At 47.1% G+C, this 25,396-nt stretch overlaps 1 long non-coding RNA gene across 1 annotated transcript in view; it reads left to right on the top strand.

Moving 5' to 3' along the window:
• Positions 1 to 11,515: 11,515 nt before the first annotated feature.
• LOC129382221 (uncharacterized) overlaps positions 11,516 to 25,396 on the top strand; it is a 48,236-nt gene continuing 34,355 nt past the window's right edge. The window contains exon 1 of the long non-coding RNA XR_008610315.1: positions 11,516 to 11,976. This is a non-coding gene — a long non-coding RNA (uncharacterized lncRNA). The remainder of the gene's footprint in view (positions 11,977 to 25,396) is intronic.

Raw genomic sequence — 25,396 nt, 5'->3', positions numbered from 1 at the left:
GTTTAGGCAGCCATCTTGTGTATGCAGCATTGCTGAAACTTGTATATGCTTGTAAATACACCTACGCTTCACTAATTCTGCCCCGTGGCATTTTGGTGGCATACAGACGAGCATTTCACGACAGCTTGCCGCCTGCCATTGTGCTGAGTGGCCAGCGCTGACTTTGCATCATGGCCATGTGCTGATTGGCCTAACCAGTGCTGCTTCATCAAGATGCTGCAGTGAAAGTTGCGGTTTGGTGCAGAATCGATGAAAATCCCTTAGTAGCTGCCATATGGCATTGTAATCGCTTAAACAAAAGCGGGGGTTAGGGCAACAACCTGAATGGTGGCGACATTGTTTTTAACTGTTGTACCCACGCCGTTATTAAAAGTTATCATTATTATACGTTGGAAGGGGCTTCGGGGCCCGAGCCCCTTCCAAAGTTTTCCAGGCAATGCCAAAGCCCCCCCGCACACACACCTAAAGTGGCATTACCATAGCTTTGTTACCCACATCATTTGAGGTTTCTTTGACCTCCCCCGACCTTTTCACTTGAAATTTTACTGGGGCTGATAGCTTACCCAGGGTGTCTACCAACCGGGAAAACCGGGAATTCTCGGGGATTCTGAGTAGTCTTGAAAAACTCAGGGAAAATTAGCTGTAGTTTTATTGAAAGGGTCGAAAGTCGAGGTAATGCTGGCTCGAGTAACAGGCATGAATCGTAATGAATCGTCTTTGACGCCCTGTCGTCGGCTGGAGGAGTTGCCAGTGTAGTCATCGACCGACTTTCCGGATTCCCGATAATTTGGACGGCTTCGCGGCACCACCACGTACCCCATAGAGTCAATGTATCAGAACGTCTGAAATTTCGGACGTTAGAACTCTTCGCCGTCCGATTTTCCGGAAGTTTTGCCGTGACCACAGGTACGAAATGGCATTAATCAAAGCCACCACCGCTGCCATTGTGATTATCTTGCCGCCTCGAACCGGCGCTCTCGCACGCAGATCCGCTGGCAGCCGTAGCCACCACGGCGGTGTTGCGACTTTGAGGTGGTCCCGTAGCGCTCGTCACCCGTTTCGTGACAGAGCGTTGCCAGCGCTCTAGTTGGTAGCGAAGACTCCGAGTCAGGCGTCGGCGGGAATAACAAAAGGGACTTTATACACTATATACAGGTCATTATATAGGACAAGATCGGATCGGCACGCGGGCCGAGAGCTAACAGCAAACACGGCTGTTCCCGCATGGCGACATCCGGCGAAACTCCAACGCGTAACACATCTCGCTCCACTCGAGAGCGGCACTCGGCTCACGGTGGTTCGGTGGATCCGATTCTCCAGGCGGCGGCGTTGGGGCTTATAAAGCCCCGAGAAACGATTGTCACTCAAACGGCCCAATACAAAGCCAGCACTCGACGGTCGTCCGAGAGGTCCAACCAGTGACCGCGCTGCGCATTTACATTCGCGTTAGAGCGTTGTGCCTTTCGGCGCAGCCCCGGGTTTGTCCAAAGGGCGTTCGCAGGATAAATTCTGCATCTTGTAGATTCGGAAACCAGGCTGGATGTACGGGCACAACAGCGGCAACGCTAGGCCTAGCTGCTTCGACGTTCGCTATGAAGCTTGCCATTGGATGCCGTGTTTTTTATTGAAAGAATTCGCTGCTGTCAGCAATGGCACGGACTCCGCCTTTGTGGTCCTCGCGATTGGCTTAGAAGCTTGGAAAGCACGGTGCGTTACATATTGCCGGTTCCCGAAAGTCAGCTTCGCCTCCGTACACAAATGTTACTTGGTGAAGCATATGCAAAAGTATTGCAGTGAAGCGTAGCAAGCGTGGGAATGGGCTATTGCCATGGGACACAGTATGTATTCCTTAATTATACACGCGTGCACCCGGTATTTCCTGTCGCAGTACGAGCACCGATATGCCTAATACGTGTACCGGCAGGCCTTCAGAGCGTTTTCGAATGTGCCTGTGGCGGTTTGAGCCCGTAAGGGCAGTAAATGACATGCATTTATTTTTTCCAACTGGCCGATCTTTCTGACGTTTTCGCGGCCCCTAGGGAGTTCGAAAAATCGGACGTGGACTGTGCAACTGACCAAGAAGATGCTTCAAATGGTCCGTGGGGTGAACGAGTGGTGGAAGGAGGACAAGAACAGAAAGAACCTACGCATTAAGGAATGAACAGGAAAGGAAGCGTGCTGCCGCCGATTTGAAGGAGCTTGAGCTCAAAAAAGTGTTGGCTGATGCCGAGATGCAGGTGTCTCTCATCCAAACCAAAATAAACTCTTCAAAGCAGTGAAACACAACACTGGGGCGTCGTGCGCGTGCTGAGAGTATGTCAGGACAGTTGAGGTTGACTTACGAACTGCTGAGAGAAAATCTCAATTGTGACAAAGTTTGGGCCTCGTACCAATGAGCTTGCTATCAGTTGATAGAAATAGCTCATATTCGAAAATATTAGCTTCTGTATGCATCTTCTTTTTATTCGTATTTGAGAATGTCCGACTCGATTTGCAATTTTTTTCGAAGACATTTTATTTGCTGTGCATTTTACTAAACCCTCCCGTCTATTTTCTCTTTCAATAACATAAACACTACTCCTTAGTATTCAAATTGGACGAAGTCGTTTTTCTTAAAATTTTTCGTATGCTTACTAGAGTGACAGCATCGGGCGATATGGTTTCAGCCCGTCTTGACATAAAACAGTTCTGCATCACTCAGGGAATTTAGCAAAGGCACTCAGGGAAAACCTGGATAACTCGGGAATTTGGTAATGTCAACTTGGTAGACACCCTGTATACTGCATCATTGCTGGCGTGGACATGCACGACCTTTAATTCATACTTTCGGTTTATTTCTGCAAATCCTGTCAATAGAAGAATGCGCATTAAAAGCACTAGTGGCGACTGCATCATCCGCATTTTCTCACTTATACATTGTTTTAAATTTCCACTGTGAACAAGATGCACATACACACACGACAACGTTTATGATACTTTTGAAAGACATAGAGGTGGCCGATTAAACATTATTTCTGAAGGTATGGATAGCCTATGCCTAGAGAATGAACTGTTCACCACGCTTCAAATTGCTTTGCATGTTTTTTGACCATGAAGAAAACCTATAGACTTCAGTGACCCCTTCGACAGTCTTTTATCAATGGCATGTGAAATGCATGTGAATGTTGTGTGCCTCAGTATTGCTCTTTTTCCACTAAGCAATGCTAATCACTCGTGAAAAAAAAAGAAGAAACATTTCTAATAATTTACAGCATTTTTAGGGATACAGACATTGTCACTTGCGTGCAAAGGTAATAAATATTTACAGAGTGTCGAAATTAACTAAACACAGCAAGATTTTAAAAAAGGAGCACTGCGTTACTTGAAGAAAACCTAGTGCATATGGTTTCCAGTACAGTGGAGTAGCTGCCAGTAATGTTTTCATTACTGAGATTTAATTAGGTAATTGTAATTAATTAGATATCTAACTTGAGACATAATATCCTAATTATCATAGTGTCACTGAGGCATTTGAAGGCACAGCCAAGGGACATCTAACTGCGGTATTTTCAGCGACGTCCTAATTGCATACAATTTCTTTTTTCGACTCGTAAGCCCCGCGTAATATGGAGAATACCACGTGATGGCGCTCCCACCTGGATCGTAAAGCAGCACCCTCAAACAGGCTCCCTCTGAGTTATCTAGAACAAAATAAAGGAAATAAAGAAAAACATCATGATCGAGCTAGTGCCTTATCTGCCGCACCCCGGCCGAAGTAACACGTCACATTTGGTGTTGGAAACACGCTGTGATAGCTGTTGTCTTAGCGTATATAAAGTGCGGGGATGTTTCTTTGTTTTGTTCTTTTCCACAAAACCTATCATCACAAAAGCGAATTGACAACGTCAGTGCAAAGGTTTAAAGGTGTGTTTTGTTTCGTCCCAGTCGCCATGTCTTTCTGTAATGAGCAGAAGGTGAACATGATCCTTTCCTTGGGATCTGCAAATGGCAGCAAGAGGAAGGCCGCAAATATATATACTGTATATCAGTCATGGAAGTGTGGCGGTAGACCAAACGCATCGACTGTTATCAGAAATTATGAAAACCTAAGACAAACCAACAGCTTCAAGAAACAGCGGTGGAGGACTCCATCTGGATGCGGCATTTCATGTGCATTAGATTGGAAGGCACGGGCCTGTAAATTGGCCGGCTAGGTCACCTGACTTCTTTCCGCTCGATTTCTTTCTTTGGGGTTATGTGAAAGATCATGTTTACATGATCCAGACGGGCGTCAGATTAGTTCAAGGCAAGGATAATGGATGTATGCCGCAGAATTCTAGCGTCGGTCATCAAGAAAGCCACTGAAGATGTGATGAAATGCACACAGTACTGCGTAGCTGCAAAAGGAGACCTATTCGGACACGTCCTCTAGGCTGGTGTTCATTTGATAATTCATTTGATAATAAGGGCACACTCAAATATGATGGGTTTTTTTTCATGTTTTTGTGCAGACATCCTGACTGCCAATTTGGCCCATTTAGAAGTGGTATATTTACTTTCTTGAAGGCATAAGTTTTGTCTTTTCTCTACACGTTGGTCACTTCCCGGTGTGCTATTTCGCTTTTATTTTTTGACACGAACCTGTTTTTGCCGCAGGTATACATTTTCATGAAAAATAAAACGGTCACATTAACTTGGCTTTGGTCCGAAGCAAGTTTCCGGCGCAATATATAGCTTCATGTGCACTCTTTCGATGCGGTGCAAGCAAAGCCGGAATTTTGAAACATTCTATGCCTAATACATTGCTTTTGGCGTGTCGTGCGTGGTCAGAGCGGCGCTTCGGCACCGTTATCAAGGGGCTTTTGTTATCAATGTGATCAGTCGGCCTTGAGAGACGGATAATAAGTGTGACGTAGAAATGAGAGGAAGGAATAGCTGCGAAGCCGCGAAACCTGCTGTTGGCGCTCCTTTCGTACCATTATCAAAGTGATGCGCTGCCTCTTCGGGTTTGCGACTGGCAAATCAGTTGCTTTCTATCAGCTTGTTTGAGGGCGCTGCCTTGTGATACGGGTGGGAGTGCACTCACGCAATATTTTTCATACTTCGTGAGGTTTCCTTGCCAGTCAGAAAAAATTGAATGCAATTAGTACGTCGCTGAAAACACCGCAGTTAAGGGTACCTACACATGCCCCATTGACACTGAAAATTGGCACAGTACTTCTCAAGTTATATAATTAATTGCAATTACTGAATTAAATCTCAGTAACGAAAGAATTACTGGTGGCTACTCCGCTGTACTGGAAACAATATGCACTAGGTTTTCTTCGAGTAACGCAACTGCTCTTTTTTTATGTCTTGGTTCATGATAGTTGGGGAACACTGTATTTTACTCAGTAACCGAAATGAGGCCAAGCCGGATTCACTCAAAATCGGAATCAACAGCGGTTATGCGCAGCAGCGCTTATACTCGGACTCACAGAAAAGAGAGAAAGAGAGGCTGCAGTTTCGCCGGAAAGGTGAAGCAGTATTCGTGATAGTCAAGTGTGCGACCATTACACGAAGGAAGATTACACCACCGAGAGGACTCGGGCTGTGAAATTGAACTGGCTCCTACTATGGGTCTTGTATATACTTGTATAATGCCACCGAAAAATGGACTCTCCGCCTATGGCTGTAGGTATTAAACTTGTGGATCAGAGTTTAGCAGATAAAATGCTTCAATGTAAAACATTTACTACATGAAACGGATAATGAAGCCAAGGACAGCTTGGGGGAATTAACTCTTTACGGAAATGCAGAATTAACTTTGTATTAGGGTTAAGTATGAATTTATTGTCATCTTCTTATATATAATAAGAAATATGGAACAGCAAGTTGAAGAAAAATACTTGTATGCTAGTGTAACACATAATGCATTTTTTAAGAAAATATCAGCTTATATGGTGTCTTTTTTTTGTTAACTGCATGCAGAGCTTCCTCTTTGCACCAGCGCAGTAAGTTACTGCTCTGATGCATTGTTTTCTTGCTCCAAACAGCAAACAGCAAGAGAGGTCAAACCGCGAACGATATGACCTCTCTCCCCCTCCCCCCCTCTCTTTCTCCACACACACACACACATATATATATATAGAGAGAGAGCTTTATTGAGGGCGCCGCCATTTTCCGATCGCAGCGCCGACTATCGTGCGGCGCCATGCTGGTATGTGGGATCGCGCTAGAGTGCGCATGGCGAGCGTGTTGACGACGAGTGGCATGTTTTTGCGCTTTCCCGAGAGGTGTGGACAAGTTGTTTGGATTGGAAAACTTTGCATATCGTCACTGAGCTTTTACCTTCGATGTAGCCGCAATATCGAACGGCTACGGGCCTAGAGGCGCTTCCGCAGCTCTCCCCATGATTGAAATAGGAGGCGAGTGAAGTATGAACATTGTCGATGCGTAACCTATACATGTAACGTGTTATAATTGTATGTCTAGCCTTGAACTACATTAAGGTAGCACTCGCTCGACAACAATCATATATTTCTCCATGTTTCATGCGGTGTGCCGCACCAGCGTACATCTCAATCCGGATAACTGCAAAGCTCCGAGGAAGCACGTCTCAACACAAGTCTACAGTGAAGCCCCGCCCACGCCCTCATAACCGCCAGCCACTGTTCCTTGGCGAGGCTGCAAATAGTTAGTACTTCAAGCTTTCCCTGCTACTTAAATTAGGTGATAACCACAAAAATAAAATTGTAAGGGCGTAATTTTCTACGTTTTCACTCGTCTATCATAGTGGAACAGTGAAAGCATAATTCTTTGCTGAACTGAAATAAAACGCATGCTTCGCTGCAACTGTTTATTGTCAAGTTTCACTTCATTTGGCAGTGAAGTTTCATGAGTAAAATGGGCGTTAACAGTGAAATAAACTGTACTGCGGACTTTTGAAAAGTGAAATGCTCAGACTCCATATACTTTGCCTATGTCTGTTACACAAGGTCCTTAAAGTACCCCCACTACCGCAATCTTTAGTTGGAGCTCAAAGAACGCATCAGTGCTGCAGTGCAGATAATTGACAGGACTGTGCTAGAAAATATGGAATGAGCTCAACTATCGTCTGGACGTGTGTCGTGTCACCAAAGGAGCACACATTGAACATTTGTAGAGGCAGTATAGACTTGGTGAGTTTGTGGTTCTTTTCGTATATCTTTCATGTGTGTACGTGTAATACTTTTGAAAATATTTATTTATTTATTTATTTATTTATTTATTTATTTATTTATTTATTTATTTATTTATACAATACTGCAGGCCGAAATGGGGGCCCAAGCAGGAGGGGCAGAATACCTAAACATTTGCATATGCACGTATACATATACATACACACATGAAAAGGAAATACAATAGCAATGCAACATATGCAAATATCGAAAAAACAAAAAATGAGAGCGACGACTAATAAGATTAAGAGAAGGTACACTGAAAGAAGAACAGTATCACACGCATATATGAGCACTTGCAACCACTGTCGAGAGAGGGGAAAAAAAGAAGAAAAAAAGAACAAGTACCAGAAGTTGAACAAGCTACCATTGCAAAATACTGAAAATAATAGAATAAGGAAGATGTGCAAAGTATCAAACAAAATTCACGTGTAAAAAAATAAATAAAAACACAGTAACAAGGCTTGCCGACATGGCAATACCCCTAGTATTAAAGACGCATGCGTTCAATAGAATCGGTGTTTATCAATTGTGAAATGCAGCCTCTTCCAATCTGTTACAGTGCGCCGGAAGAAGGAAAACTTAAGAGGTTAGTTCGGATGTTATAAGGTGTTAAAGAGTCAACGTGACGATGCCGTGTTCGGCGCGCTGTAAGTGGTTTAACATAAGCCTGTGGGTGGAGGGACAAACAGTTGTTTTTAAGCAAGAAAAGAAATTTCAGTCGTATTTTCCTGCGTAGTTGTAGCGTTTGAATATTATGTTGATTCATTAAGCTAGTAGGAGAATCACTCAGTCTATGTTTAGAAAAAATAAACCTGACAGCTTTACGTTGGACCATCTCTAAAGCGTTGATGTTTATTTTCTTATAGGGATCCCACACAATGCATGCATATTCTATAGTTTCGGTCGGATGAGTGAAGTGTAAGCCAGTAATCTAGTACCAGAGGGAGCGTACTTTAGTTTGTGCCTGAGGAGACAAAGCTTCCTGAAAGACGAGTTACATACGTTAGAAATGTGGCTATTTCAGCTGAGGTCACTGGTTATTGTGATTCCTTTTCCAAGATATTTATACTGGCTGACTTTGGTCAGCGGTTCAGAGTCGAGGTTATAGACAAACGACATGTTATTTTTTTTTTTTTTTGTTATGGACATGTAAACAGTTTTTTCTCTGTTCAATTCCACGCCCCACCGACTGCACCAGAAAAGAATGTTTTGAAGGTCAGCGTTAAGCATTAATTGATCTTTGTGGCAAGTAACCTCGTTAAATAACACACAATCGTCAGCAAATATAGTCTAACTTGAACAGGATGAGAAATTTCGGTAGCGATGTCGTTTATGTATATTAGAAATAGTAAAGGTCTTAGCACGCTACCTTGAGGTACTCCAGATGTCTGAAAGTTCGGTAGAAGATTATAGCTATAAATTGAAACAAACTGCTTGCGATTAGACAGATAAGCCGCCACCCAGTTAATAATATAGGCTGGAATGTCTATCGACTCTAGTTTTTTCTATAAGTTTATTGTGAGGAACAAGGTGAAACGCATTCTTAAAGTCTAAAAATATTACGTCAGTTTGGCTTGACTTGTCAAGAGCACTTGCAAAGTTGTGAATAATTGTGGTTAATTGTGTCACAGTAGAGAAACCCTTCCGGAAACCATGCTGATGAGGAGACAGTACGTTGTTGTCACTTAGGAATTTAGTTATTTCATTATCTATAATATGTTCGATTAACTTGCAACATGATGAAGTTAATGATATCGGACGATAACTAGTTACTATGGTTTTGTCACCTTTTTTCGGTATGGGAACGACACGTGCAGTTAGCCAGTCTATAGGAATATTAGCCTAAGATAACGAGGAACGGAAGATAACAACAAGAAAAGGGGCTAACGCTCCAGCATATCTGCGCAGAAAAGCGTTCGGTATGTTGTCTGGTCCTGGAGATGATTTAGCTTTGAGGTTCAGGAGCATCGACACTACACCCGGTTGCGAAACAATATCAGAGGTCGAGTTACATGACATGCGGTTAAGGTTTATACCACCATTGAAATTTGAAAAAAAAAAACTGAAAATAATTATTGAAGTGCTCCGCGATACGCCCTTAAATATAGCCTTTTCAAGGCGAATTAATCATTTATGCTAGCCACACACACACACAAATATATATATATATATATACACACAGGGCGTTTAGCAAACACTTTCAAAAATCTTTAAAAGTTGCATGTGGCGGTTATCACAATTCTAGTTCATGAGCTGGTATACTCGAAGCGGCAGACAATACTTGCACAAAAAAATTTATATATATATATATATATATATGTATGTATGTATATGAGTGGACCAAGATTTTAAAAATACCCAAGAGCTCTAGAGAAATCGTACCGACTGCATAGTAGCCGTAGCCGTATGTACTTACGGCCGGTATTTGTTTCACCACGAAGTATTACTTTATTCATTACTTCTAATTAGTGAACTTTTTAATTATTGCTTGAATCGCAAACACATCAATTACAATGTTGTTGGGCACCTAAAATAACCTCCGAATCAAGCATTTGTTTGGTGCTCAGCTTTGCCTCGTTGGTTCTCCTGGGAAAAAACAAAAGCGCGCGAAACATCCAATAGAATAGGCGCTCGCGCGCCGCTACTCGAGCGCTCCCAAGCGAATAGCCACGGATAGACGGCTTTACTAGCGGCGGCAGCTCGATAAAGGGCCTCACGCTATGTGATGGTCGCGGCATCAAGAGAACACGCCGCTGACGCATTGATAAGCGTTGCGGAGCCTTGTATACGATGCGGCGATAAGAGAATGCAGCCGTATATCTTTCAATGGTTGCTTGTAGGCGCTCGAGTAGCGGCGTGCGAGTGCGCATCTATTTCGTATTTCGCGGGCTTTTGTTTTTTTATTGGAAAAAACAACCAGGACCACGTCAGCACGAAATAAACGCTTGATTCGGAGGTGATTTAAGGTGCCCTACAACTTTGTTATTGATATGTTTGCGATTCAAGCAATGATTAAAAAGTTCACTAATTAAAGGTAATTAATGAATACTTCGTGATGAAAAAAATGCTGGCCGTAAGTACCTACGACTACGGCTACTATATGCAGTAGGTACGATTTCTCTAGAGCTCTTGGGTATCTTTGAAATCTTAGTCCAAGTTAGCTGGGACACCCGCTACATACAATACTCATTCACGCAAACAAATCCTCTTCTAGAGCTTTAACAAAGCTAGAGGACTGGAAAATGGCTCCGGAAGACAGTTTCAATCGGAAACGGTCCGCGGGACAGATATGTATTTGAACGTTTCGCTTCTTGCAAAAATTAGTTTTAGCAAATTATTTCCAGTTCGACGTGTTCGTTTAGGCGATAGCTGTTTAAGTATTGTGGGACGCGGTATGTTTAGTTTATGTGTTAAAAGGTTATGCGTGAACGTCAAACGGGACATTTTCCTGCGTACTTGAAGTAATGGGATGTGATTGGTTTTCTTTAGTGTCGTATGTGAATCTAATCTTTTGTATTTGTTATAAATGAACGTAATCGCTTGTCTTCGCACCATCTCAAGATGGTAAATGTCCTCCTTTTAACCTTGCGCTATGATTGTGGAGTCGGTTACAACGTTATTATTATTTCGAATTTCCGTCAACTGATCAATCTTGCAACCTAGAAAAGTCCAAAATTTTTAGGGATCACTTCTGATCGATTCGGGCAGCGTCGTGCCAAAATAACGGGACTTTGCAAGTTTCTCTTTTAGTACCGGGAACTCTTGAAGGCCACGTATTTTTTTCCTCCTACATTGCTTCAGTTTGCGTTTCATTTGAATAATTTGGTGACTTATCCAAGGATTGCGACGATTAATACAAATCTTTCTAAGGGCAACAAGATGTTTCCCTTAGATTGGAACGCAGGAATTATTCCAAGTTACGCGGTTTATAGAATTATCCATCGAGAAGAGATTTCACGAAACGAAGTACAGTACTGCATTGCACAGGCATAGTTAACATATCTGCCACACGGTTGCCCATCCGCCGTGGTTACTTAGTGGCTTTGTCGTTGCGCTGCTAAGCAGGAGATCGCGGGATTAGATCCCGGCCACGGCGGCCACATCTCAATGGGCGCGACATCCAGAAACGTCTGTGCACTGGGTGCACGTTAAAAAAGCCGACGCGTTCAAGGTTAATCCGGAGTCGCCCACTACGGCGTGCCTCGTAATCGGATCGTGGTTTCGGCACGCGAAACCGCAGAATTTGCACGGGTGCTGTATTTCTCGGTATAGAGTCAGTGGGTTATGCGAACATTTCGCTCTGCGCTTCTGGGTTCTGTCTGCGCAGCTGACTTTCTATGGCAGCAATCTCGATTTTGAACGATGTCGGTCGCGTATTTTTTTTTACAGGGCTGACCGTCGGTGCATGATTTCTGCCGCGCATGCGCGACCTCGCAAGGTGTTTTTGCTGCACAAGGGGAAAGATGCACTAAAGCCTGTTCGGCGTTTCTTGTACCCACGCTGGCCGTGCCTCCGAAAGGAATGAGGCCTACCTGAAATTGTGGTCGAGCGGTCGAAACAGTGCTAACCCAGTCGTGCGGCTGCGAAGACGTAGACCGGAAAAGTGTTTACCATACGCGCCTTTCCTCTTTACTGTCTGGAAAAACTGCGTGCACGTTTAAAAGCTCGAGAGTGGAGAGTAACTGCCTGGCCATACTTGGAGCGAAAACTTGCCACGCGGATTCGACTATACAGCGTTGACGACGGCGCGACTCTTGTGCGGTGGCTGCTGAAATCTGCCGGGAATTTTAAAGCGGTGAGTCACGCTTCGCTAGGCACACAAGCGGTGGGCGACATAAGCCGAAAGGTACTTTTGTGTTTTGGCCGATCGAGCAATATGAGGCCAGAAAACTAACTACTGCTTTTGTTAAATTTGCAAGATGATCTGATTAATAATTGATCACGTGAATGATGTATATTTATTAGAACTAACGCACTAGTTATTTACTACGTATCTACATGACATGAAGTATCGATGTCGTTTTATATGTCCTGTCAAATGTCATCATTGGCAATGTGGGACCAAGCGGCTATTCAGGCCGAGAAAACGCCAGCCATTCACTGTTGTGCTCTCGTGCTGCGTGTCAGAGCAAAAAAAAAAAAAAAGTTAAACTATTTAGGAATTTATTAAGGGTTCATTTGTGTACGTCATAAAAAGGGTGACTGACGACGGGATGCACAAGCGGGGAGATAAGGGGCTGCGAACTGCCAGCGGGGGCTTCCTCGGCAGAACGGGTGCGCCGATAATTTGGTCAATGTGCACGCACCTTACGGAAAGCGTGAACCACAAGTATTAAAAAAAATCCAGTGCCATTCCACTCTTTGAACCTGAATGACCAGTGTACCTGTGTACAGTATATGATGATAAATATGTTGATAATAAATATTATAAAGGAGATTTATTGGGGTTCGTAGCGACCGCCGGTTCTATGATGCACCGAGCAGGTCCCGAGCTCGAGCCTCTGCTGCGCGCTTGATGCTGCCGATGCTGCTGACTCTGTGCGCACGTTCGTTCTCTTCCTTACAATGGTCCCACGGAAATCAAGGAGCCATCCTGGCGACTTAGTTTTCTGGAAGGACGGTAGAATGGTGATACGGCTTGAGACGCTGAACGTGACAACTTCGAGGTTACGACGTCGCATGTCGGACGGCGGCGTTAGCGGCTCAACCAGGTAATTAGCGGGTGATGATGTCTCGAGAACGCGGTATGGCCCGTCGTACTTCGGAAGGAGTTTTGAAGCGAGCCCAGGCGTGCGGTGTGGCACTAACAACCAGACGAGAGCGCCTGGGAGAAAAGTGGGAGTCGAGTTCTGAACATCGTGAACGGCTTTTTGATGGTTCTGGTCGTCCGAGGTGAATCGGCGGGCCAGCTGGCGACATTCCTCGGCGTGTCTGGCGGCTTCCGAGATCGGCAGGCATTCGGATGGGTCCGGCCGGTAGGGCAGAATGGTGTCGATTGTGTGCGAAGGATGACGGCCGTAAAGAAGGTAAAAAGGTGAGAATCCGGTAGTGGCCTGAGTCGCGGTGTTGTAGGCGTAGGTGACAAACGGAAGGACTAAGTCCGAATTAGAGTGGTCAGGTGAGACATACATGACGAGCATGTCACCAAGAGTTCGATTAAAGCGTTCCGTGGTACCGTTAGTCTGTGGGTGATAAGCAGTGCATTTACGATGGACAATAGTGCATTCAGCAAGCAGTTGTTCGATGACTTCAGATAAGAAGGCGCGGCCTCTGTCGCTTAAAAGTTCACGTGGACCTCCATGACGAAGGAGAAAAAAGCGAAGTATGAAATTGGCGACCTCCTGCGCTGTAGCATTTGGTAGAGCAGCAGTCTCCGCATAACGGGTTAAGTGGTCTACCGCAACGATTCTCCACCTGTTGCCGGTAGGAGTCAACGGAAGGGTCGGGATGGGCATTGTAAAGGCTGGAGTTCACCGGCGGAGTTGTGCGGTGGCGCTTTGCGGCGTTGGCACTCATGACAAGAGCGGACGAACTTTCGAACGAAATTGTACATTCCCCGCCAGTAATAGCGGTGTCGAAGTCTTTCGTAGGTCTTGAAGACTACCGCGTGGCCACACTGAGGGTCGACGTGGAACGAGGAGCAGAGCTCTGATCGCAAGATTCTCGGAATGACGAGTAACCAGGTGCGTCCCTCTGGGGTATAGTTGCGTCGATATAGTAGCTGGTCTCGAATCGCAAAATGAGGAACTTGGCGCCGAAGCGTACGTGACGCCGGAACTTGCGACGTATCCGAGAGAAGGTCGAGCAGAGATGCAGTCCAGGGATCATTACGCTGTGCAGCAGCGATAGTGTCAACGTCCAGAGAGGATAATGTGCACTCGCCGGAGGAGTCGTGACTGGCCTTCGGGGGAAGCGGCGATCGGGATAGCGCGTCAGCGTCGGAGTGCTTTCGCCCGGAACGGTAAACCACGCGGATGCCATATTCTTGGATTCGCAATGCCCAGCGGGCAAGGCGGCCCGATGGATCCTTGAGCGTCGACAGCCAACATAGTGCGTGGTGGTCGATCACTACGTCAAACGACCGGCCGTATAAATATGGGCGAAACTTGCCAAGCGCCCACACAATGGCCAAACACTCCTTTTCTCTAACGCTGTAATTGGTCTCCGCCTTGGTTAACGTGCGACTCGCGTATGCGACGACGTTTTCTGTGTGGCCAGGTTGACGCTGTGCCAACACAGAGCCAAGGCCTACACCGCTTGCATCGGTATGGATTTCAGTTGGCGCTTGAGGGTCAAAATGACGAAGAATGGATGGCGTCGTGAGATGACGGCGCAAGGTTGTGAAGGCGTCGTCACACGCTGGAGACCATGATGAGAGATCTCTAGCGCCACCAAGGAGCTGCGTGAGAGGCGATATAATTGACGCAAAGTTTCGAACGAATCGCCGGAAGTAAGAGCAGAGGCCGATAAAACTGCGTAGCTCTTTCATAGTGGTAGGTTTTGGGAACGCAGTAACAGCACGTAGCTTCTCGGGATCCGGGCGAATGCCCTCCTTTGACACGACATGGCCTAAAATTGTTAGCTGACGAATAGCAAATCGACACTTCTTCATGTTAAGTTGCAACCCGGCGTTGGTCAAGCAAGTGAGTACGTGCTGGAGGCGGAGCAGGTGTGTTGGGAAATCAGGGGCGAACACCACAATGTCGTCAAGATAGCAAAGACATATTTTCCATTTGAGGCCACGCAGAACATTATGCATCATTCTTTCGAACGTAGCAGGTGCGTTGCAAAGTCTGAAAGGCATGACGGTGAATTCATACAAGCCGTCTGGGTCAACAAAGGCAGTTTTCGGGCGATCGGCCTCTGCCATCGGAACCTGCCAGTAGCCTGACCGCAAATCCAGCGAAGAAAAGAACTCGGCTCCCCCCTGCAAACAGTCCAGAGCACCATGGATGTGTGGTAATGGGTAGAAGTCCTTCAGCGTGATCTTGTTCAACCGTCGAAAGTCAACACAGAAGTGGATGGAACCGTCTTTCTTTGTGACGAGGACCACAGGAGAGGCCCATGGGCTTTGGGAAGGTTGAATGACGCCTCGACGGAGCATGTCATCGACCTGGTCTGCAGTGACGCGACGTTCCGTAGCGGACACGCGATATGGTCTTTGTCGCAGCGCTGCTGAGCACAAGGTCGCGGGATCGAATCCCGGCCACGGCGGCCGCATTTCGATGGGGGCGAAATGCGAAAACACCCGTGTACTTAGATTTAGGTGCACGTTAAAGAACCCCAGGTGGTCTAAATTTCCGGAGTCCTCCACTACGGCGTGCCTCATAATCAGAAAGTGGTTTTGGCACGTAAAACCCCATAATTTAATTTTTTTTTGTCGCAGCGGTGAGAGATCCAGTGTCGATGTAATGCTCGACCGTCGATGTACGGCCAAGAGATGTTTGCGCAACGTCGAAAGAACGGCGGAAGTGCTGAAGGATTGGGAGAATTGGAGATCGCTGCGAATGCGTCAGATCTTCGGCGATGAATGGGCTGAACACACCAGTCCATGTTGAGTCGGGTACGGAGAGGGCACTCAGTTCAGGGACGGCAGTAGAAGGCACTTCGTCGAGGACGGAGACAATTCGTGTTGAATCGACCGACTCGACGTAACCAAGGCATTCGCGGCGGAGCAGTGATAGCGGCAATGAAAGATGATTGTAAATGGGCATCGTGCTGACACCGGTGGCAAGGTCGAGAGCTGCAAAGGGCAAAGGAGGCGCTTTCCGGGTAAAAAAGTGATGAGAGGGCATGAAGAAGACCGTCCCGTCGGATATGGTACTACAGAAGACTGGTACGAATGCTGAAGAGCGCGGGGGAATACAGGTGTCTTCTTTCACGACAATTTTAGCAGCAGGATGAGCATCGACGGAGGCTAGGTCACCAAGGTGGAAAAGTTCAATCTCAGCCCGAGCGCAATTCATGATGGCATTGCGGCGTGAGAGAAAAATTGGAGGACGCTTAAGCTTCGCCTTCAAGAGTGGAACGCGACAGCGTTCCCGTCGACCCGCCAAGGGGTGTAAGACGCGCTACGGCGCAGCGACTACGCGCCCCGCATCGGACGCGGTGAGCGTCCAGCAACGCAGCGTTCGGCGCGACAACGAAATGTGCGCCTGAGCAAGCGACGCACGCCTGAGCCTTAGAAACAGCTCGTTTCTAAGGCAACACCGCGTTCACTAGAGGCGCTTTTGTACCGCTTTGAAGCATCGAACTCGTGGCTCAGTCGACTTCCTCTTCAGCCACCGAGGTGAGCGGACGCGGAATGTCGGGCTCTTCACGAGCGGTCTCAGCGGCCCACCCGGGACGCGGTAACAGGATGGTAGCAGAAGACGACAAGGATTTTGAGATTATTTTGCCGCATTTGCCAACAGGACGTGTCGTTTTGAACACATTGTTCTTGCACGGAGATGTACGAGCGCGGCCCTTCAGGGTCGAAGATTTCCGGGACGCTTTGCAGAAGGAACGGCTGCTCCCCGACGTTGTTGCTTTGGGTGCCTACCAGATCAACCATGTGTGGGCCGTGACATTAAACAGCCCAGAGGCGACAAAGCAGTTGGCTGGATTGAAAGAACTTCAGGTCAAAGGGCGACGCTGTCTTGTCATCGACCCGCAGGAGCAGCAGGTGAGGCTTAGGCTTCATTGGTTGCTACACGGCGTGGCGGACGAAGACGTGCGTACGGCGTTGGCGGCGTTTGGCAAAGTGACCGAGGTTACTCGGGAACGCTGGCGTGTGGAAGGAGTGAACGAGAAAGGTTCGACTTCTCGGACTGTGCTCCTGAAGCTCAAGAGTGGTCTCAAGGTTGACGACCTTCCACACCAGATTCGCGTCGCCGGTGAACTAGCGCTGTTGGTTGCACCAGGTCGGCCTATGCAGTGTTTGCGCTGCCATAGTTCGGGACATGTGCGTCGCGAGTGCAAGGTGCCACGTTGCTCACACTGCCGGCGTTTCGGTCACGTCGACACCCAGTGCGTTCGTTCCTACGCCGCAGTGACCGCAACAGCCGGTGATGAGGATTCAACGGTGCACATTATGGACGTGACGGAGGCGGAGGACGCAGCTAAAGGTAGCGGGGATGTGAGCACAACTGGGCCACATTGCGATGCCTCAACTCCAGCAAGTGAAAATCGGTCAGAGGCAGTACACAGCCCGCCGGACTCTGCGGCAAAAACGGCTGAGGGAACAGACGACTCTGCAAAAGAAGTAAGTTCTCAAGTGGCCGAAACTCCCACACACGAAGTGTCTAAAAGGGGGGTTGTGAAAAGCGTCCCTCGTAGTTCAAGTGCGGACATGGACGCTTTCGGCGAGTCACTGAACGCCAGCGGCGTCGCGGGGAGTACTGGCGTCAGCTCGGCAGTTAAAAGACCCCTGGAAGACGCCACAAGCCAAGGAGACAAGGTCGGCGAGCGAAGCATCGAGGGACCACCTGCGAAGACGCCAACGGGTAGACGCACGAACCTCAGGGCAAGGCCTGGGGGCACAGCGGATGGGAAAGTTGACGACAAGCCACTTTCGCAAAGTGGTGAGACCGTCTCACCGGGCGGTCCCGGAGGCGTCTAGCATTGAGCTAGACGCGCAATGTAAGCGCCATGCTCCGGGCTTACCTTTTCCAGAAATCAACGATGGCTTCTCAAACGTCACTTACACTCGCCACTTTAAACGTTCGATGTCTCACCTCTAGGAAAAAACAAAGCCAACTGTACCGGTTGTTAATGGAAGAAGATGTGGACGTTTTGGCTGTGCAGGAGACGAAAGTGAAAGGAGAAGAGGAGACGGCGAACATGCTGCGAGGGTTCACTGCACGGTACCACACCGTTGTGAGCCACGCTATCGGCAGGTCTGGTGGGTGCGTCCTCCTTGTTCGAAGGAATCCAGGACTGTCCGTGCAAAACGTTTTTTCGTGTTCTTCCGGTAGATTTGTGCTGTGTGATTTCACATATAGTGATATTGCATGGCGTGTTATGTGTATTTATGCTCCAAGTGTGGCGCAGGAACGCGTTAATTTCTTTTCTAACCTAAGACAGTATTTGTGCATTGATAAGCAGCTAGTATTGGTTGGGGATTTTAATTGCGTTTTGAACTCAAGTGATAGGTCAACTGGAAGAATGGTTAAAGACAAGCAGTGATGTGTTGTCACAAGTGATTGCAGATCATGAGCTAGAGGATATTGCAGAGTGTCTGGAGGGCTCCCGATCTGTGAAGTACACTCATTTTCAGGGCAACAGCCATGCCCGCTTGGACCGTCTGTACCTGTCAGTGGATACGATCCCAAAGTGTCGCAGTTATGGTGTTTCGCCAATTTCGTTTACTGATCACTGCCTTGTAAAATGTCAAATAGGATCAAGGAAAGAGAGAAAGAGTTTTTCATGGGAGCAATGGAAATTGAATTCCAATTTAGTAAGGGATGAATCTTGCAATGAAGCTGTGATTCATGCAATTAAGAATATCCACGAAGATAGTGGGGAAAGAATAGGAGAGCAGTGGGAAATTTTTAAACAACAGATAAAAATTAAAGCGATAGAAAAATCCAGCATTTTATTGTTTGAAGCCAAAAAGAAAGAGAAAGAGCTAAAGATGATTTTTGAAAAGCTAACAGCGCTTGAATGCGAAACGCCAGGTGTGTATGCCGAAGATCTGCGTAGTATCAAACAGAAATTGGAACTTTATGATGAGAACCGTTATCGCGGAGCGCAAGTGAGAGCAAGGGTAGAAGCGATGGCTATAGATGAATGTCCAACAAAGCGCGCACTTGGACTCGAAAAAAGTCACGCCCGGCGGAACCATATAGATGTTATTGAAGATAACGGGATAGTAATGACAGACAATGACAGCATAGGACGTGCTTTTGCTCGGCATTACGAAGCGCTTTTTGCTTCTAGACCTGTGAACGCAGAGAGGTTTAAAGAAGAATTTCTTGAGAGAATGCCACGACTGCAAGATGACACCAGAACAGAGTTGGAATCACCCATATCACAAACGGAAGTAGAAAAGGCTGTAGATAACCTGAATCTCGGCAAGTCGCCAGGGCCTGATGGTCTGAGCGCTTCGTTTTACAAGACGTTTAGAAAAGAATTGTCTTATCTGCTTACAGTTCTTTTCAATGAGGCTTACGAACTAAATGTCCTGCCCCGGTCTTTTGGGGAAGCACATACTCTATTAATTCCAAAGACAGAAGAGACAGAGAAGTTAAAATTGGTTTCCTCATACAGGCCTATATCATTAACTAATTGTGACTATAAAATCTTGATGAAAGTGCTAGGAAGGCGGCTACAGAAAGTAATTGGGGAATTGGTTGGTCCTCACCAAACATGTGGAATTATGGGGCGTTCGATTGTGACTAATATACATAAGATGCGGTGTGTGATGGAGTGCTGCGACATTATGCAAGCAGGGGTGGCAGTTCTACAGCTCGATCTTGAGAAAGCGCTTAATTGTGTACCTCATGATATTTTGCTTGACATCCTAGACCACATTAATGTCGGATCCATCATTAGAGATGGGGTAGCTTTGGTGTATCGGAACTGCACTACGCGATTCATTGTTAACAAGTCAGTGGGGGCCCCCATTAACCTAAAGCGTTCTGTACGCCAGGGCTGCCCCCTGAGTCCCCTTCTGTTCAGTATATACATAGAAACAATGTGCCTAGCGATCATTGAAAGCAGAAACATTCACGGCTTCAGATTAAATGCATCGGAAGTTAAAATTCTGGCGTATGCGGATGACGTCGCAGTTTGTTGTACAGATAAAGAGAGTGTAGCTGCAGCTATCGCTGTAGTGAAGGGTTTCGGCAAAATAACTGGAAGCATGGTAAACTGGGGAAAGTGCCTTGGCTTCTGGCACGGAGAATGGCCTTCCACCCCGGTCACTTTCGCCAACGTCAAGTGGCTGACGACACCCGTTAAATACCTAGGCGTCCCACTGAAATATTACAAAAATAACGATAAGTATTGGCAAGATCAAACAAGAGAAACACAGATAAAAGCGAACAAGTTGAGAGGTGGACATCTGTCAATGTTTGCAAAAGCTACAGTTTGCAATCTATTTTTTGTCGCAAAAATATGGTATGTAATGCAAGTATTGCATTGTTCAAGGGTAAATATACAGAAGTTGCACCGAGTACTGGCAGTATTTGTGTGGGCTTCGAATTGGGAACGATGCCGTCGAACAAATTTGTTCAGGCGAGTTAAAGACGGAGGTTTGGGAATGACGCACCTTTTTATACGACAGGTCGTAAACCGTTTTTTTTTTTTTTTTCCGCGACTTAAGCTATCCTTTCTTGCGCACGGTGTGCCAAGTGAGGCTAAGGAGCGCGTTACCTGGCTATGTAGTCTGTACAGACAATATGAACGGTCCGGTTTGTGGATTTCTTAAAGAAGTTATTTTAAGTGTACGGTTTTTGTCCGTTAGATTTTCAAATGAGTACCTTTTTTCAGTGAAACGTAAAACATTGTACAAAGATGTATGCGATGTAGTTCTCCCTGTGCCAATGTACAGGGCCATATACAGTGGAGGCCAGGGGCAAGACGTGCTTAAGCGGGTGAAAAGAATGCAAGTAACGCCAGAGACCAAGTCTTTCTTTTTTAAGCTTCACACGGGTACGTTGAATGTCAAAACCTTTTTAGAAGATCGTGGGTTTTTCTTACCCTGGGGCTCGCATTGCTTGATCTGTAAGAAACCAGAAACTATAGATCATGTTTTTCTAGATTGTTGGGCGGGTGTCTTCTTTTGGGATGTACTTCAGAGGACTATCAAAAAGGACTTTCCTTTAGATCCACAGGGTATTAGATATTTATCTATAGAAAACGATGATGTACTGCCGTTTGACCTTATTATGCTAGTTGGCCTTCACTGTCTATGGCGCGCCCGTATGGCGGGGTATCACTGCGATCCGGATGCTCGGCCGGCGCGAATGCTTTTCCGAGAATGCATGTCGAGATTTGTGGAAATTCAGAAAGCACAAGATTGTGTACCTGCGTGGCTGTCAAGGGTGGAACCCTTGACCGCGCTCAAAGAATTCTAAAATAGTCGGCCCTGTAAGGCTGACACTTGGTGCTGAAAACTTGCTCATTTATCTTGTTTTCCCAAATGTCATTTCTTGTTTGATATAGAAGTACAAAACCGGCAATAAATAAAAAAAAAAACTCGTGGCTCAGTGGTAACGTCTCCGTCTCGCACTCCGGAGACCCTGGTTCGATTCCCACCCAACCCATCTTGCAAGTTGTTTTTTATTCATGAAGTGCCTGCTGGGATTTATCGCTCACGGCCAACGCCGCCGACGCAGACACCGACGCCGACGACACCGGCTTTTCTGCGACACGAGCTCCTTAACGCTTTCGCGTTAAAATCCCATCCTAGAATAACGGCGTGGGAGCGCGATGAAAGAACCATGAATTCAATCGTGTACAAAACGTCCTGTATGGTCAGACGGGCAGTACAAGCAGCGGTAGGGCCAATAGGTTGAGCACTCGCCGTTCGAAGCGACAATCCAGATAGAGACGTCGTCACTTTACGAAGAGAACGGCAAAACCTGGCATCCATAACTGAAATAGCGGCACCGCGGTATCGACGAGGGCGACTGTAGCGACATCTTCGATAAACACATCAATGACATTGACAGGACTTCGGAGGAGGACAGGACTGAAAGGAGGAGGACTTCGGCATGGCGACACATGCGCAGTTCTTGCCTCAGGAACTGCGTCGTCTGGTTTCCCTCTTCGTTAGAGACGGGCCGTCGACATATGGGGAAAGCGATCGGCGACGTGGGGAGAGTGATCGGAGGCGTTCGAACCGAGGACGGCGATCAGTCTGGGAGCGAGCTGGTGATGGGTCCAAGGGTCCGTAAGGCGCGTTTTGCGTTTTGACACTTCTCGCGATTAAGCGCAGCTCGGGCATACCCGGCGATACGCTTTTGCTTTATGCTTTATCTCTTTCAGCTCTGGGGTGGCCGCCATCTTTTTTGCTTACGTACACAAACCACGAAAACCTAGCGTATAGGGGGCATGCTCCACCACTGGAAAAGCTGGCGCTGCCGTCGGCGTAACGTGGTATGTGGGATCACGTAGACACAGTGGCCGCGTCGGCTGCTTCGGAAACGCCGAAGCGAGCTGAAAACGAAAGTTTGAAGTCCCGCCTGCGCTGCGGTTCTGATTAAGTGGGGAGGTTTTCCCGCTTCGGGTGTCTGCTTGACAACACTCGAAAGCACTATAAGAGGTAGTGGCTGCCTTTGAAGGCGTCCAACGTGGTAAGCTATACGGTTCGGTGCCGTAGTGCCGGACGTACGCAACGGAGTCCGGTGTCAGTCTTTGCACGTACCCACAGGACAAGAAGCAGCGTGAAGCTTGGATCGCGAAACTAAGAACCGGCAAGAAGCCATCGTCTACATCTAGGGTGTGCAGCAAGCACTTCCGGAAAATTTCTGCTACGGCTTCGGGTCCGCGATGTTCAGTGAGTAACAGAAAGTGGGCACTGAGACGCTCGCCCGCGCGCGCGCTGCCCGGCTAATGTCATTAAGCTTTGTTCTGTGGACTTGTTGATGCTAGATACTGACAAGTCCACTGAAATGTAAAGGGAACGGTAAGCGCAAGCATGGCACATGCTCATGTTTGTGTTAGTACCAAACAGTGACTGTACTGGATTAAGAAAAAGCAGTAGGAACTTGCACGCTGAGAAGACCGATAAGCATACAGTGTGATGCAACTTCAAAAATAGTGATCTTGAAACGTTCAATAATTTAAAGAAAAAAAATAGATTGAATCGTCGCGACGGCACGTCACAAGTCGCCGTAGACGTCGAAGTCCCTAGTTACAACGAAATTATTTTTGAACAGCTCTGATAGCGTCCACGCAACAATGGTTGCTTGTGTACCGTCAAATGCTCATATGCTGCGACCTAAAGCTCACGGCACGGTGCGAAAACGCGCTCGCAGCGGAAACGAAACATTGTGCGCGGACATGCATGCAGACGCGCAGTCTGTCGCTGCGAACGCGTGCGATCGCTGCATTGAGGCTTCATTCTGTTATGTTCCATTTCGTCACACAGACAGCCCACTACAAGTGCCCTAGTGTACAGACTTCTGCGCGATAATACCGCAGTATACTGGGATTCGCTAGGTCACCGTCATCACCGCCTTCATGAACTCGACCCTGAGATGAAAATACGGATACCACCGGACATGAAAAAGTGCAATGCAAGCTTGCTGCACAGATTACGATTATGTGTGGCCTTCACCCGGCGCTACCTACATCTCGTGCGCCGGGCTGACAGTCCGAATTGGGAGGAATGCGGTATTCCTGAGACGACAGAAACCTATTGACGCGACTTAGATAAATATCACTCAAAACTGGCGCAACTTGTGAACCAATGCAATCAGTGTAGATGTACAAGGCCTTCTTTTTATTCGCTTCCGCAAACGGAACTAATGTGTCGTGTTAAAAAAGAAGCGGTGACGCTCCACAGTGATGAGTTCCGGTTTACCCAGGACTGTGAGATGCCTGTGGAATCTTTTTTAGAGCTTTTGTTGTTTTATCTAGAGAATACTTTTGTAAAATGGCGTATTTCTATGTATGTACAACAATCAGGAGTCTGCATTGGTTGAAAAAGTGCGCAAGTGTTGAGTGATATTTATCTAAGTCGCGTCAAAAGAAATCTACAAAACAATATTAAGGAATTGGCTGTGCATACCTTTCGATACGTAGATGACTACCTGGTGTTTTGTTCGTGCGATAACTACAATAAGAAAATTACGGATATTTCAAAAGTTTTTAGGGACTGTGGTGAGGGTCTTGGTTTCACGCTTGAGCTTATTCAGAACAACAAATTACAGTTTTTAGATCTGTGCTTAGCGTTCCAAGAGGAACATGTCTGTTGGTGCTATTCGCCTCGGGCAAAGAAACCACTGCTTGAATTTTCTTCTTGCCATTACAGACAGAACATCTCTTGTACATCTGGCCGCGATTTGATGTACAGAGAAAATCGCTGACAGACATCTTGTCAAAATTTGTCGTTGGACCATTGACTGAAAATGTTATATTGGGACCTTCGCCTGATCCTTGTTATCAGCCTGATAGTCTGAAGGCTCTCAACAAATTTTCTTATGAAAACGGACTGGACAAGAGACTTTGAAGAGTCTTGGAGCGTGAAAGATTTTCACCGCCATCTTCATCCTCATAATCAACGTCTTCTCTATTCTTTCTTTGTGCACCCTTTTCCCTTCCCCCAATGCCGAATAGCAGGTGAGAACATTGATTCAGGGTGACCGCTCAGCTTTTCTATAATAGACAGTTTTAGCAGAGCGTTTGCTTGCGCTCCGCTCCACACAGGTTTCACACGCACCGGTGGCTGCACCGAATCCATTGATTTCGCTTATTTAACAAGAGCGCCTTCCAGAGATGCCACTGACGTGCTCTCAGCTTGGCGGTAAAACGATTACGAAAGCAACTACACGCTGCCTGACGCACCGCTAAATCAGGTTCCTAGCGGACGTGGTCAGCGTCCCACGTTCCGCTGCCGCTTAGTGTGCTGTGCGCACGCGCGTCAGCGTTCCCAGTAGCGTTTTGCTGAGCGGCGGCGTGCCAATTGTTGTGATAGGCCGGTCTGAGCGGAGCGGACCGTAAACGCTCTGCTAAAACTCTCTAATAATAAATACCAGATGGGCGTCCCCCCGGCCACTGTCGAAGACGCCTACCAGGGCATTCCGAAAGAGCAGAAAGATAACATCATCATATCGCCCGCCCCGCGCAATATGCATCCCCAGTGCGACGTAGAAAGAAGGAAGGCCAGAGCGGTGGCGCTCCTACGCCGCGCAGCAGAACTCCCTGGCGGCAGCTGCTTCGTTGACGCGGCCCAGTATTGCAACAGCAACAATTTCACGGTAGTGTCAATCAACCACAGGGGTTCGACCGTTAACGCCGCTTTGGTACGAAGCACGTCGTCGCGTGCGGCCGAGCAAGTGGCCATTGCCTTGGCCCTCCTGGACGACGGACATGCCAATGTCTTTAGCGACTCCAGGGCAGCCATCCACGCCTTCAGCGTTGGCGCGGTGTGTAAGGAAGCCTGTCGCATCCTCGACGGCAAAAGCATCGCCACCCACACTCTCACGTGGTTCCCCGCTCACATGGGATCCATCATGGGAGGCCCCACAAACCTCAACGAGCTGGCCCACTCCAAGGCGCGAGGT

This window comes from Dermacentor andersoni, chromosome 6 (assembly GCF_023375885.2).
Source record: "Dermacentor andersoni chromosome 6, qqDerAnde1_hic_scaffold, whole genome shotgun sequence".
Taxonomy (NCBI): domain Eukaryota; kingdom Metazoa; phylum Arthropoda; class Arachnida; order Ixodida; family Ixodidae; genus Dermacentor; species Dermacentor andersoni.
Note: the sequence above shows the minus strand (reverse complement) of the source record. Positions and strands in the feature narration are given on the sequence as shown.